Source organism: Papilio machaon, chromosome 20 (genome assembly GCF_912999745.1).
Source record: "Papilio machaon chromosome 20, ilPapMach1.1, whole genome shotgun sequence".
Lineage (NCBI taxonomy): Eukaryota > Metazoa > Arthropoda > Insecta > Lepidoptera > Papilionidae > Papilio > Papilio machaon.
The window spans coordinates 6434263-6450840 of record NC_060005.1 but is presented as its reverse complement, the minus strand read 5'-3'; the positions used below and the strand labels follow the sequence as shown (position 1 = coordinate 6450840).

Here is a 16578-nt window from a genome sequence, read left to right as displayed (position 1 = left end):
ATCATCGAGGTAATTTAATGAACATTCTGGAGGTTTTCACGATTTTCACACATTCTTAACGTTGTCGTATGCCGTAAGTAAGTAGATAACATGTTGTTTATTAGTAGATGAGGTGAAGATTTGACCAAATATGTACAAAAGAAAAACAATTAACTAATATAACATTCTTCTAAAAAGAGTACGCACGATTTTAGTTAGGTTAGGTTTATATTTCGATAAGTAATTCGGTTTCCCCAAATGAGGCTTGCAATTTCTACGTTTATTAACTTTAAACCTTTACCGTTGGTATGCCAATAGTGTGACAGTTGTGCGTTTTCTCAGCACATCCATAAGTGAATACCTGCAGTACGAAATAGGTGACAGAAGAGTTGTTACGGCCGGCCGGCGTGGGGCGATGGCGGAGTGGCGTGCAGCGGGAGAAATCCGATGCATATTTATGTTATCGCTTTCCAGCTCTCGATGCGACTTTACATCGATTAAAATCGATTTATCCTTCAATCGATTATCATCTAAATTTCAGATCATCGATGATAAGATTATCCGATTCGGATTTGATAATTTATTGTGGGATACAGACCACTTTTATTAACAACTTAAATTTTTCGGTTAGCACAGTTCTCCACTGGCTAACCATATATAGCCATCATTCCGTTTTTTTTAAAGTAACATCATGTATTTGTACGGTGAGTAGGTAGTACTTTACAAAGTAACAAAAATTAATTATTACTGTCCCATTAAAACCTACTCCTATTAGACAAGGATATCGACCATGTGAATTTTTAACGGAACACATTTTTTTCAGTAGGTTGTCACACGGAGGGTGCAGGTTAGATCGGAACCAATTCAAATTCTGTATTGCGATATCGAACTCACACCTTTACCCTGGTATGTGCAAACTTGTGTTACATAATCTAACATAACATAGATAAATGCTAGCATTTAAGTTAATTGCACGCGATGCAGGCGTGTCCTGCCGTCAGTTAGATGAAATAACATGTTATAAATATTGTAAAGCTGTTTACACGCAATATATTACATATATACAAGGTATATAATAATAATAGATGTCGCCCGCGACTACATCCGCGCGGAATTAAAAAAAACATTTAATCAGTAACCTATGTATTCTTCCAATATGTTCTACATTTATGTCAAATTTCAGCGAGATCCGTTCAGCTGTTTTGAAGATACCTTTTAACAAAAACATTCATCTATACATCCATAAATCCATTTAAACATTCGCATTTATAATACCTATTAGTAAGATTAAGATCTCTTCATAGAGTAATGACAGAGATATAAGGCAGAAATAGGATGTTATTTCAGCACTAGTAAAGAATTATTCGATGCCGAAATAATAAAATTTCAGCCTAGCTTTTTTAGTCTAGCCTATAGTGGAAAAAAAGATGAACAAAACTGATAATAAATAACTGAAAAACATTTAACGGTTGTATTGAAACAATACATAGCATAAAAACAACAATAGCATTTTGTTTTGAAAATTTATTGAGGCCAGTTGTGGCCAGAGGTGCTCAAATCATGGCCGGCGATCTGATGCAGTTCTACCTATCTTTTCTTTATATGTCTTAAATTCTGTTTTGTTTTTATATATTTTAAGATTCGTGATGCAGATTGAAAAGAAAGCAGTTTTGTACAAAAACATACGTAAGTATTTTAATGAATCCTGCTTCCGAGCTTTTTTCCAGACTTTTAGAACAAAAATATTGTCACCGAGTATATACACGAAACTATATAAACGAAAAAGCAAAATTGTTTAAAACGTTGGTGACCTCTGGCTTGAGATCTCATTCCAAAAAAATCATTGCAATTATTGCTTTATTCCTTAACACTAGAGTCTTTTTTCCAATACGCCAATGATTAAGACTTTGGACGCATATTCAGGTATAACTAACATCTGTGATCTGTATTCAACGTACAAGGGCACTGACAAGTGGAGTGTTACGGTAACTCGCCGCACCAAGTTAGTCTCGCTTATTTTAACCTAGATTTATTGATATTCGAACCTTTTTTTATTTTTAGTAATATTTATCTGGCCCCTAAATGTTCTTACTCAAATCCCACGCCATAACTTATTTTATTTTAATCTGAACGTTCGATTGTTAGATTATTAGTTACTCCAAAACGACGGGTTGGATCTGGATAAAATTTAGAATAGAAATAGATCATAGTCAGAGAATAGGCAGTCTTTCTTAACAGTCTTTCAAATCAGTTTTTTTTTATTTCAAGCGGACTCTTTGTTTTAATCCCATAAGTTCTGAACGTTGAACCCGTGATCGATGTAACTGAGGAAAGTAAAAGTGAATGAACTGTAACAGATTAGTTCCGTGCAGCGGACAGTCTGCAGCAACTTGTATAATCTGTGCCATTTCAAGATGGCGGATCGGAAATGGCGGCATCACGGCGAAATGGCGCCACAATTTAATTGTAATGTTCCACTAAACATTCGACAGTGCTATCATTAAATACATTAGTTCCCACGATTTGTTTGTTTCTGTATTTTATTAATGATACGATATTAAATTATAATTAACATAGCTTTCACTATAATTACCATGTCCGCATGACAGCTGAGTTTATATTTAAAAAAAATATTTTTTATTGAAACTCTTAAAGAGACTTTCATCGGATGGGTTTAGACACAATCAACATGTTAAAAGGCCGTATAAAAAACCCCGGATGCGTGTAAGCTAAGTCTATACACCATTATATATACTCTACATTCACAATTGTCACGCGAGAAAGTTATAAAAAGACACTTTTATAGCAAATTGTCCGAGATATTTTCACTGTCTGTAAATTACAGAATGATATGAACGAAGGTGTTCAGAAGAGTTAATATACGAGTGCTTAAACTCAATTTCCACCGACGAAGTATACAAAGATAAACTTACTCAGTTTTTTAACTACATGGAAAAATTTTCAGTAGCTTCCGAGACCATTCACTAATTAAAGAAACAATCATGCAAGAAAAATGTTTACCCCCTTCCTTTTTATCCCTAACAGTAAGTACATTACATTCTGTTATGCTTTTTACTGACATAAATTAACATGTGTTTTTTGTAACTATGTAACTTGAAGTTAACGTAATTTTGAAAACAACTAACAACTGACAATGCACATTAGCAATGTCATATATATTTCAAAATACATAACCTAGATTGTACATATAACATTAGCAAACTCAGCCTAAATTGCATGAACATTTTCACGCCTATTAGTTTTGTAAAACTTTACTTATTGGTTAAATTTAAAATATTAATCATCATAAAACCGATGACTGGACTCAATCATGATCAATCAATCTAGGAAAGAATTCAATCGATTAAAGGTAGACAACGCAACTGCAATTTGTACCGTAGTACCAAAGTGTCTGGACAAACCCACGATGGGTTTATACACAATTTTATTGAAACTGTATATTTTGTAAACTGTTTAATATAAAAAATGCAGGTGTCAATGGGCAGCGTTTGCTTCGCTTTTTCGATCAATCTAGTGGGCACAGTACGAATATTTGCGACATTCGCCTTATGTCAAAATTAGTATGAAATTTTTGGTATGCTTTACGCCACAGAGATGCACAAATTTGGTCAATGACTCGGTTAGGCCCACAGGTGGCCGCTTATTCGTTTTTCCCACATATTGATGGATTATGAACAAACAACGGCAGATGCATTTGAGATAATATGATTTATTTAGAGAGAACAAAACATGAGCTAGCCACAGTTACAAAAGGAAGAGGAAGAGAGCGTAACAGTGTTGCAAGTATTTAAAAAATATTGCATAGACATTGACACATAGTAAACTGACAGTCGTCCTGTCACTAATCATAAATGTCAAACACTTGAACATTTTATTGTTTGTTTACATTTCTAATATATATCTTATAATATAAAAAACAGTTATATTCTAGGTGGTTTTGGTAAATCTCCTGCTGCTATATTTCTTCTTCAACTTGAGAACCCTTAATTAAATTTCCCCCACCAGGTCTATGATCCCCAGTGGGTCCACATGAACTTGGAAATCACTCCTTTAGACCCAATTTATTTTTTTCGATATTGACCAAAAAACCTCTCTCGCTTTTTGCAATTAACTTAATATGTATCGTAAGCAATTCATAGAACTGTAAATAATAAGTAAACATAGTTAAAATCAATGGTAACGGTGAATGTTTAACAAAGCAAACGAGATGAATCAAGCTCGCTTTCTGGTTCATTAGGTCAGCGAGTGTCGCCGGGGACTCGAACCGGTCGACGCCCACGTGCTTCAAATGTAAATAACATGTTCGTTTATCCGGCAACGTAGACATTTTTTACCTTATTCTTAAATTTAAATGCTTAACTTAAATATGGTTTAAATATTAGACGACCCATATTATTGATGTAACAAATGCGAATGTTTAGATGGATGGACAATGGAAACTGATGACAATTAAATTTGCCACAGACATAGACTACTGGAATAAACCTAAACTACTTACTCAGATTCTTTTTTTTAATTCCGCTCAAAAGAAGTCGCGGGCAAAACTAATCTTCTTATTTATATATATAAAAGAAAGTCGTGTTAGTTACACTATTTATAACTCAAGAACGGCTGAATCGATTTGACTGAAAATTGGTGGGCAGGTAGCTTAGAACCAGGAAAAGGACATAGGATAATTTTTACCCCGTTTTCTATTTTTTATTCCGCGCGGACGGAGTCGCGGGTAAAAGCTAGTCTTATCTATATATATAAAAGAAAGTTGTGTTAGTTACACCATTTATAACTCAAGAACGGCTGAATCGATTTGACTGAAAATTGGTGGGCAGATAGCTTAGAACCAGGAATAAACATAGGATAAAAATAACAGGAATAACATAGGATAATTTTTACCCCGTTTTTTTTTTTTTTTTTTTTTTTTTATTCCGCGCGGACGGAGTCGCGGGTAAAAGCTAGTAAGTAATAAAATACAATATACGTTACAACAAATTTATCAAAATGTTACCGAAAACTAATATATAGATGTAAAGTGAACTAATTATTATAATTTTTATATTTTTAACTGTTAAGCATTTACGGTCATAATCCGGACAAATTTACTACCTTTAAAAAATAATCATATATACTCGTACGTACATAAAAAACAATAACTAAAATCCCACTAAACTTACAATATTCAAGTAAAAAAGATTTAGAAAGAGATTTTCTAAGAAGCCAATCTCATGAAGTGGGATAAACTTACAACTTACAATTTGTTCATCTTAGATGCTCAAAGAAATAGTGCTGTTTAGATAATAAAATACTACGGTGTAGTATTAATCGCATGTTATCACAGCCTATGCTTTGATAACATGTTTCACGATTACCTCTCGCCTGTCTAGTTTCATAGCCTAAGGGAAATGACTTTTAAAAGATAAACTACTGTATCTCTACTAAGCTTACCTATAGGGATTAGGACTGGTTGTGACTAGATCATGCTGGCCCAGAGCAGATTGGTTGATTTTATAAATTAATTTCATCTCAGATATGTGCAAATTAAATCACGATGTCTTCCTTTACCGTATTACATTGTCAAACTTGTAACTTGATTAACTTACGATGCGTAGATGAAAACACGATCTTTAAATAACTGTATAACAACAGTTACGTTATAAATACAGATAATCGTTTAAACCGACTAGTTTATTGTGTAAGGTACATTAATTATAACACAAGCGTCAAATAACATGCAAAAAATCAATGACAAACGCATTGCATAAGTCTACAAAGTTAGTGTTGTGCATTTAATCGGATCACTAGAGACGATTATCGATGTTTTTGTCGAAGATGATCATCGAAGCGTTTAGAATTCATACGAATGCGACAAATCAGTGCTAGTGATGGGACAGTTGAATGGTCTTTGATCTTATATTTTATTAAAATAATTTCCCATTATTTATGTTGCTATTCCAGCGAAGATTAAGACAGTTGTTGAATGGCGCATTGAAATCCACAAACCATGATCGGTTTTTCAAAGTCTTCTAATAGAAAACTATAAAATCAGTAGTAAAACTGATTAGGTTTTCGGACTTTAAATATGAGATACCAACATAGAATAACTTGCACAACACTATTTATCCACAGAAAAAGTAACAAGAGTTCGTTCGCCGTGAAGGCAACATTAATACTTATAAGCGATTTATAGTTGGTTTTTGTATTTGTTTACGAAGGATGAAAATTATGAAATGTATAAAAACCTTATTATTCAATCCCCTTAATATTTTTTTACAATCTTAATGCGAAGTTAAAAAAATCCCAAAACAAATTCGTTATTCGTTTAGCTATAATTCACCGTTCCCTGTATGCCCTTCATCATAAAACGAGATGCCAACGCAAGTCGGCCCTGACTTTCATTTACATTGTCTACTCGACCGAGGTCCAGAATAAGACATTACGTAATGCAACCAACTGGCCACACTATCGGACACAATTAAAGTGAAACGATCTTAGTAATAAAAAAATTAAAAGCCCTCAACAGACTCCGCTGTCTCCAACTTTGCTGATTTTTTTTTAACTAGCAGTACTTATATCAATAATTCGTTTTTAAAAAATTAATCAAATTTATACACAGAATTTCCTTTGTACCTTTTCTTTATACAGGAAAAAACTTTTTTTTTCATCATCTCTCTGCCCTTATCCCATTCACGTGGGGTCATTACAGAAGGTTTTATAAACATTGAAGATTATGCTTCATTTTCATTCTTAATTGCTCTAAAATCTATATCAGTTACTTTGTTATAAGACCCGTCTCTTTTTCATTATTAAAATTTGGATGGATTTATTTCTCTATTACTTATAAAGAACCTAAGAATGTCACAGTTTTTCTTTGTTTCTGATCACTCTAACAGATAGAGTCAAGTACATATATGATAGTGTAGTGGCATATGATTGTGTAACGATCAGAAGCACAATGTCTGAGGTCAATCTCACACAATGAACAATTGCCGTACCGTCCGAGATGGCACCGATCTATTTTAGTACCAGGATCGCAGCTCCCAATGAAACTTCTAGAACGAGGAGTAAACAACATTGTGTTATAGCAATAATTGATATTTATATTCGATTTTAATAAAATAAAATATCGATTTTTTTAATTCAAACTTTAGCACATTTTGCAATGTCAATAAACAGTCCTATTAGTAACAATAATTATTAAAATTGTTACTTCTAATTCGAGGTATTCGACATTATCGATTTAAAACCGAGATAACAGTCAGATGCTGTAAGTGGTGTTTCTTTTGATTGTTTTTCATTATATCTTTTGTATAATAAAACAGTTTTATTATTCTAACCTCCATTGCTTAAGTTTTTGTGTGCTAAAGACTAAGTTCCAAGGTTATTTTGCAATAACAGACAATGTGACTTACCGAATAGAATTAAATTTATCAGTTATAAAACAATAACAAATTTTCGAAGCAAAATTTAACTATTACAAGTAAAACTTCTTTTCGTACTTGGACCAGAATGTAAAATTTTAAGGACTCATTTTCATAATTTTCGTTACAAGAAAGAGAGGGAAGAATATGGACTAAAAGAGAGCAACACTAACCATATTATATTTTATGACCCCATCGATTTTGATGAGAAATAAATTAATATTTCGATGCAAAATGTCGTTTCTACCAAATTGCATTAATTTATAATCTGCATTCGCAATTAATTAATTATACGCTCCATTTTTGCAGAAGGAATTGTATTTTTTATGTACAGCTGTCGTGCAGTATTTCTATAAAGACCGTGAACCAACAGACACACACGCATCTGTAATAGATAGATCTCGATACCCAGTTCCGATTCCGATTTAAATCGACACAGATAATCGATTGCGCAATCGATTATTCAATGAAAGACGAATAGTCGATATTAATATTCATTTATTAATAAGAAAAATTTTCATTTTCTGACTGGTTTCTAGTCTTGTAAAGCTGTCGTCAAATTAAAAATCACACATAAAACATAAATAGTTAGAGGTTCGATTTTGATTAAGTTATTGAATCGCGTTTTGAATCAGAATACTTTGACAGAAAAGCTATATCAAGATGTACTTTTCAGGCACGACAGATAAAAATAAGGGTGAATTTTTTTGCAGCAAAATGCAAAATTAGAAATTTTACAGGATGAGTTTGGCTGTGAAAGTGTATACATAGCCTTACTTTTGCCCTAAATTCAGCGTCATATGACGTCATAGATCAAATAGTAAAAATAAAGGAAACATATATTTTTAATCCTAAATATTATTAATAGATGTTATTTTTTGATTGAGAAATCGAGGTCATTGACTGATTCATTCTTTTAAAATTAATTCCAACTATTTAAGTGTGCTAAAAATGTAAATTAAATTACACTTAATATCTGAAAGAGGTGATAGTTATACGTAACTTATAACAAGTTGTACATTGCTACAATTAACTCATTCATAATTCTATCATTGTTCTATAATAGTTCGCTTTTTTGTAACAGTTACAACAATCACTTGATGTTTTTCCACGCGACTTTACTTCTTACAAGTAATTAATTATAATAATTAACAACTTTTTTGTGTTTTACAATGTATTGAATAATTTATTTTATAGATTCTTAAATGAATTAATCATAATTTACGTAATTTATATATAGGTCACCTTAAAATTCTAAACAAGGTTAGTTTTTAAGCTGACAATCGCAAAGTAAAAATTTAATAGCACGCTTCGAACTAAAATCTTGTTAACAATAGTATCAACTATGATAACCACTTAAATACAACAAAGAAAAAAATGACATAACCAATTTTGTTTATATGTTAATCTCGTTCTTTCATATTACTGGCCACAAAAACGCTAGTTATTTTTGTTTGTAATAAAAAAACAAGAACATTATGGTCCGAGTCCGAGCTACGTCGCAATACATTATGGTTTTCCCGCGCAAAGTTACACAACAAATACAAAACAGAATTACAATTGTCAGTTTAATGTATTCACATGCCTTATTAGTAAATGATAATAACACGTGTTGCAATTAATAAGTGTTCGTGTTATAAATAAATAGATAATAAGCAAGTCATAACTCAAAGACAGAGACAGATATTGGTCTCATTACTAACGTACTTTTTGGTTTTAAAATTCCATAAAAAAAAAAAATCCGTTCTCTATTTTCTGAAGCTCATTTTAATCGTTTTCAGCTCATAAGGTAGTAACTACTCAAAGTTATGGATATTTAGGCCTTTATAAGCCTAGTAGTCATGTTGGCTCAAGAACAGTATGACTCGGGATTTATTCCGCGGAATTAAAAAAAAATAACAATAATTGTCTGTGTCACCCGCTCTGAAACAGTGAAAAACTTTTTCAAATAGTTTCGGAGCCTATTCAATACAAACGAATTCTCAAACTATCGAAAAATAGAGTGAGAAGAATACTCTAAGAATACGACGGAAGAAAGCGAATTTGTCGTATCTTAAAATATCTAGTTTTACACCAGAGCCAAAAAATATTTCAAAAAATCACAACTCCTAAATTAATAAAGATAGGAAGTTGAACTTTGGAACATATTTTTATCTATCTAAACGTTATTTGATACCGTTAATTGGAATGTCCTAAAGTTACTACTTCATTGATTATTTTTACTAGTTACAGCAATTGATGTTAACTTATTTGGGCCAATTTTCGAGATACGACATTTCCGCTTTCTGCCGTCGATAAGGAATTTGAGGGAGAAGCTATACACGGTTGATTAAATACAAAGTATTACATCTTTAACCAGTATTGTAACACACGTCCATGTTACACGAGATATAAACTCGTATTGTAACGTGTAACAAATCAAATTGTGCGTGCCGAATGAATTTGAACATAATCCGACATGTTTTTTTTCGATAGCGGTGAAATAACAGCCAGTTTTTTTTTTCAAATCAAGTTTGACGTTTATCGGAATTCAAACTGGCCAGGTCGACTTGTCGTATACCTGTTTAGGTGGTATTTATCAATCTTATAACATGCAGTATAGTAAAAGAATTAGGTGTGTTAAACTTTTTTGCAATCTAATATAGTATTGTTGTACTGTTTTGTATGTCATAATGGTTTACGTTATACTTGAAGTTTGTGTCAAAACATGACTTTATTGGTCCAATTTATTTGCATACTCGTGTAAAGTTGTTTGCTTTATATTACAACATGATGTCGTAAATGTTAACATTTAACACTGTGTTAATAAAACAAAATCAATAAACATTCAAGCATCTTATTTAACAGAGTAAGCGTCGTCGTTCAGTAAATACTTTATTAAAACCGATTTTAGCAATATTGTAGTCTAAATATATGTACGAGGCGCACCACACGTTACGTTCCGTCTTCCGAAATGGCGAAAAGTGGATTGCGGAGGTTCATTTGGCTACGCCAAAATCGAGGTTCGTGATCTCTGCCTACTCCTCAGGGTTACAAGCGTGTGTTATGTGTGTGTGGTAATCCTGTCTATAATAACCATACAAAAAGATGTTTTCAAGTCTAGATCTTAGATAGGTCATAATTATCCGCATCAAGTAAGTCATCAAAGCGTTACGGTATAGCCTAGATTTGTTCCAGTATACCTAGCCTAGATACAGCGTGGTGCTAAGTGTTAGATGTCTACAAATGATAAATCTGTTATTATTTCCAGTTATAATGTCATTCGTGTAACTTGTATGACAGTACAATTAAATGGTTGTAGAATTATACGAGTATTTTCCACAGAAATTGTTTGAGTAGAGCGTTTTAATTCGATATACTCTATATAATATCTTAATTTAGCTTTTACCCGCGACTCCGTCCGCGCGGAATAAAAAAAATGCACACAAAATAAAAAAGTTCCTATGTCCGTCTCCTAGTTCTAAGCTACCTCCCCATCAATTTTCAGCAAAATCAGTTCGACCGATCTTGAGTAATAAATAGTGTAACTAACACGACTTTCTTTTATATATATAGACTTAATACTTTAACCGCCCCTTGTGTAGGTTTTTCATACTTAACACTAAAGTTTCCTTAAGGTACTAACGACTTTGAGTATGGTAATTACATTTTCAGATAAACATTAAACATGAATAGTGCTGAAAAATCTGTTCTTATATGAAATAAATTATGAACTCTACTTCTATAAATTAGTAAAAAAAATTCTTTACCAACAGATTGAATGTTCATACTAGTATTATACCATTCAAACGTTATGTCGGCTCGAGCTGAGCACTTCTTCGCAGATGGGTCACAGCGAGTAGAGAAAAACGTGCGCATGAATGTGCCATATTCCCGCATTCCATTGCGTTTCGCCTAAACCTGTATCCCATAAAATTCCAATTAATATCCGCGACTATAGACAAACTATATACGCCAAAAGTTACAAAAAAGTAAAAAAATATCCTGTGATAAAACACTTACACATAATTTTGTAACATTAGCTACCCTTATAACAATATCACTTCATTTTATCTCACATTTTTTACAAAATAACTAAATATAAAATATGTAAAAAATAGCGTAATGATCGTAGAGTTTGATGTTTTGATTTCTTAATTTCTGCGAAACGAAGGAATTTATGTCGCGCGCGTCCTGTGCAAAATTGCAAGTAACCATAAAGTTTGTATGGTATTATAGGAGTAGCATGCACATGCGCACGCGCAAAGCGGGCGGCGCGTGTCGCTAATTGCACGTAACGGTGCGGGAATCGAACCGCGGAACGCGCTCCGAGAACTTTTAGAGTCGAGTTACTTGCCACTAGGTATGCATCAACGCCTCGGAAAAACAAAGTTTCCACTGTTGAATCGAAACTACAAAAAATGTTTTAAATTTGCTCCGAAACAGAATTTTATAAAAATAGAGACATGTGTCCATCCGGTTTATTCGACAGAGAAAACTTATGATAACATTAATTTAAAAAAAATGTATAAAATATATATAAACAAGACACCAGGCAACGTCGGAACGATTCATTCTGCGAACAAACGAGTCTCAAAACGTGATTCCTCAAACCTTCACCTTTAGAGCCTTAGCGCGCTGCACTTTCAGATCTATACAAGCAAAGCCGCAAATTATCAATAAAACAAGAGACAAATGTCTCATCAGAACTTATCCACTGTAGTACAACAATATAGTCTTTTTTTTAAAAAAAGCAAAGGTAGAAAGATCAACAAAGACGATACAATATGTTTTGTCAAGGGTGTTATGACGATAAAAACCAACGATGACTTCTTCTGACATCTTTTAAAGCCACATGTCACCAACCGTTACTACTGAGGGACTATCACGAATTATAGCGACACGCGACTTCATAAAGTCATGAGATTTGGTAGTGTAATTTATATCCGTTAGAGGCGCTGAAGAATTTTAATACAAATTTTGTTGACGAAATTACGAAAACGTTCTCACTAATATTTGTGCTAGGCAATTTGAACCATATTTCACAGCACATCTTAGTCTCAAAGTAAAACAGTTCATAGAAGTGATTGTGTACAACTAGTGCGTTTCACTTTCAAGTCATGCTTCTAAGATTAAGGTCGCTAACAATAAGACATACAAATACATTTATATACATATATTTATATGTTCTTTTACTTTAATATCTTTTTAATACATGTCTGTGATATATGGATAATGTTGAATATGTACGTTATAAAAGATATTAACTACCAAGTGACAAGAGCTTTAAGTTCTGTTCTACTTGCTGTGTTTTTTACACGTGTTTACTGTCATTTATTGTTATTGTATTTTTTAAAGCTATTTAAGGATTTAGTTTATATTTAAGATAAATATTTTATATTATTTTCCCTTCTAAATAGGTTTGGCGAAAGACAAGTGAGTTGTAAAAATATAAGTTAAAATATTAAGGATTATAAAACCTTGTTTAGTATTCGAAATCAATATTCGATTTTGAACAAATTTTACTTATCCACGATATGAACTTAAACAAATAGATCAAAATTTACCCCATCTAAAGATCGCAACAAACAACCTCTTTAAAGTAAAAATAGTCTTACTTTGATACAACTCATTATAACTCATTAGACATTTTCTTGCAACAAAAATGGCAATAACAAAAAAATGCAAGATAAAAAACGCTTTTGCTTCTTCATGGATTTCTTGATTTCCATAAAAGGAACAGTGTTTTTATAACGGTTTTTGGTTACTCACCGTATGTTTCTATTGACGAAACATTCATACAAAAACATATTACGACATCATTTATATCAATGACTAGCTTTTACCCGCGACTCCGTCCACGCGGAATAAAAAAATGCACACAAGATAAAAAAAAGTTCCTATATCCGTCTCCTAGTTCTAAGCTACCTCCCCATCAATTTTCAGCTGAATCAGTTCGACCGATCTTGAGTTATAAATAGTGTAACTAACACGACTTTCTTTTATATACGTGAATATAGATCAGTCACCCGAGACTTCGCCTATGCGGATTAAAAAAACTAGCATATAATATGCCCGCGTGCATCAGCTACCTTCCCGTTAAAGCCCCTTCAAGATCGGTCCAACCATTCCTTTACCCGAACAAATGAGACAGACAAACACAAATTAAAAAAATAGGTTTTTCATTATCAACAACGTAAATACATCATGTGTACGAAATATGACATTTTTTTGATAGACACTCCAATTTACATAATCTTTATCTTAATATATATAAATCTCGTGTCACAATGTTTGTCCTCAATGGACTCCTAAACCACTTAACCGATTATAATAAAATTCGCACACCATGTGCAGTTCGATCCAACTTGAGAGATAGGATAGTTTAAATCTCAAATTATAGTCGCAATTTTAATTTATTGCTAATTATTTGTCTGTTATTATTTGACAGTCACAATTATCTGTTAACTCCAAATGATTCTAACAGATGGCGCTGCTATGGTAAATCTACGAACGTGTCATATAAGCTTATTAACTGCGCGCGGATGGAGTCGCGGGCGACAGCTAGTATATTTATAAAAATCTAGTGTCACGATGTATGTTGCCAATAAACTCCAAAACTACTGAACCGATTTCAATCAAATTTCACATGTATCCGTATTTTGGTCTAACTTACTGGATAAGATAGTTATTTTTTTAATTCCGCGCAGACGGAGTCGCGGACGACAGCTAGTATAATATAGATAATGACAGAGATAACAATGTTTTGTGTGAGTGTCCTATCAGTGGAAACGCAGAGTAAACGTGACAAAAATATATCCAGCAACTTTATATTATCTACATAAAGGAAACAATTTCATAAATAAAGCACCTGTTACTTATCTATATAAGAATTTTAATTATTTGTACAATTGCTTTGTTAAATGTCTTATAACAATTGTAAGTAACAAAGGAATATATATTTTCAATACTTACATTGCATGTAAAGGAATCTTTCTATCAAGACGACGATATTTCGAACGAAATAAGTACATGCGGAAATTCCGATGTCCAATCAAATTTTACTAATATTATAAATACGAATGTTTGGATGTATGTCCGGATCGGCTCAACGGATCTTGATAAAATTTGGCATAGATTTAGATCATAATCTGGAAGAACATATAGGCCACTAATTAAGTTTCTTTTTTATATCGGAGCATTAAAAACTTTAACCTTAGAAATAAAATTCATTCTTAAATACACTTTTATAGAAGCCCTAATAACGTAGAGATTAAGTAACGTAGAGTCGAGGGTTCCAATCCCGTCATTCGATTATTGTCGTAAATCATTACTGTTTTAAATATTACTAAATTCCAAATAATCTTATAAAATTTTATATACATACATATATATTCTTTCTTTTTTATTATATAAATTATATAAATAACAACAGCAATAAAACAAACTCATTTTAATAAAGATATCGATAAATAATTTATTGTAAATAAAAGTTAACATTAAAATTATAAATTAAAGTTAACAAGTGACAAAAATGTCAATACCAAAGTTACATGTAACCTTGAAAACATAAACAAAGTAATTGTTCGATAGCACTGTTGTAATTCAATTTCTGATTAATAAGAGAGAAAAAAATAATCATCTCGCAGTGGACGTGTTTAAAACCGAATATAAAGTGACATGTTTACCTTTTGTCCTTTAAATCCGGCTTCTTGGACCCCGCTGGTGAATTATAATAGTAAAATAATCACGTACACTGGATAGCACACAGTTATTAACGACACTAAAAAGTTGTAACACCACTTTTTTGAAAATAGGGCGTGATTTACGCGGAACAAGTTTTATAACCTCAAAACAAAATACGCGACCATTCACAACAGCTATCGCGCGCCAACTGACGCCGGCCGTCCCGACGATATCTCGAGAATAGATATAATTGCATTAGATCGTTTAGAAAACGAATAATCGAATAGGACACGCTTTATTCGATTTGCCAATCGGCAAATGCAACAAATAATTATTTGTATTTCAAGTAAGCTTTCTAATTAATTCAGGATTATGAATATTGTTGTGTTAGGACAAAGGACATGACCGTCGGGCGGGTCACCGCACGACTCAGAATGAATGTCCAACATTTGAGTCACGCGTCCTGGATTCGATTCTAAATAGAAACATTTTATTACTGAATTGGAAATCAGAATTTAAATTTCTAAATTCTGTAAAGACCAACATCGACCAAATTACAAAAAAAAAATTTAAACTCATGCCTTACAACTTGTAGTGCATTCGTTAAAATACTATTTGGTCGCGGTACGCGGAATTTAAAAAAAAAACTTAATTAGTAGCCTATGTGTTCTTCCAGATTATGCTCTACATTTAGGCCAAATTTCAACGAGATCCGTTTAGCCGTTTTGGAGATACCATCAAACAAACATGCATCTAAACATTCGCATTTATAATATTAGTTTACGTGTATAAAAATAAATAAATAATTTCAAAAATAAGAGACGCGTGTATTAGAAATAAAATTGATAAAAAATCGATAAGTTAGCATTTGTTTTTAATGATGTAAAATTTTAATGAATGCTTTCTTAACACAAACTAACTCAGATTCATTTTCATGCTTTCTCTTTTTTCACTCTTCCTTATTGCAATCCAGTGGTAAGTATTATATTATATTTATCTATATTATGATCATAAAATGAGCAAATGACTTGAGAACGACATAACTATCACATTCGACTACCGCGCAAAATGTTATATTACTTCCGATCGTTACAACATAATTTTACTTCAACTAGAATTATAATTCTTGCTTAAAAGCAATCCGGATAAATGTTTGCAATATCCTAACGAATTAAGGCGTTTGGATTAAATTAGTACTGTTCTTTGTCAATTAAATTTACTACTTAACGAAGATTCTAATGCCGTAATCACTTAAATATTGTTGTGAGTATTTGGTGGTTTGATATAAGCACAAACTTACCTGGAACAATGTTAAGTTTTTATGTGTTGCAAGAATGTTAGTACAAGTTATTTGCACAATGTTTTTCCTAAACCACGTGACCCTCATTCAGGCAATGCTTAGCTTTGGAGAGAAACTCTCTGCTGCAACAGTTTGATTGTGACCAATTAAATAGTACTTGCATCATAAAGACCAAGTTTCTATTTCTCTACAGGTTTATTT

General features: G+C 32.4%; 1 protein-coding gene across 1 annotated transcript in view; it reads right to left on the bottom strand.

The window, feature by feature from the left end:
- Positions 1-15295, bottom strand: part of LOC123722158 (probable GPI-anchored adhesin-like protein PGA55) — a 32002-nt gene extending 16707 nt beyond the window's left edge. Inside the window, exon 1 of the mRNA XM_045683029.1 lies at positions 15080-15295. The gene's annotated coding sequence lies outside the window, so the exon portion shown is untranslated. The remainder of the gene's footprint in view (positions 1-15079) is intronic.
- Positions 15296-16578: the final 1283 nt, after the last annotated feature.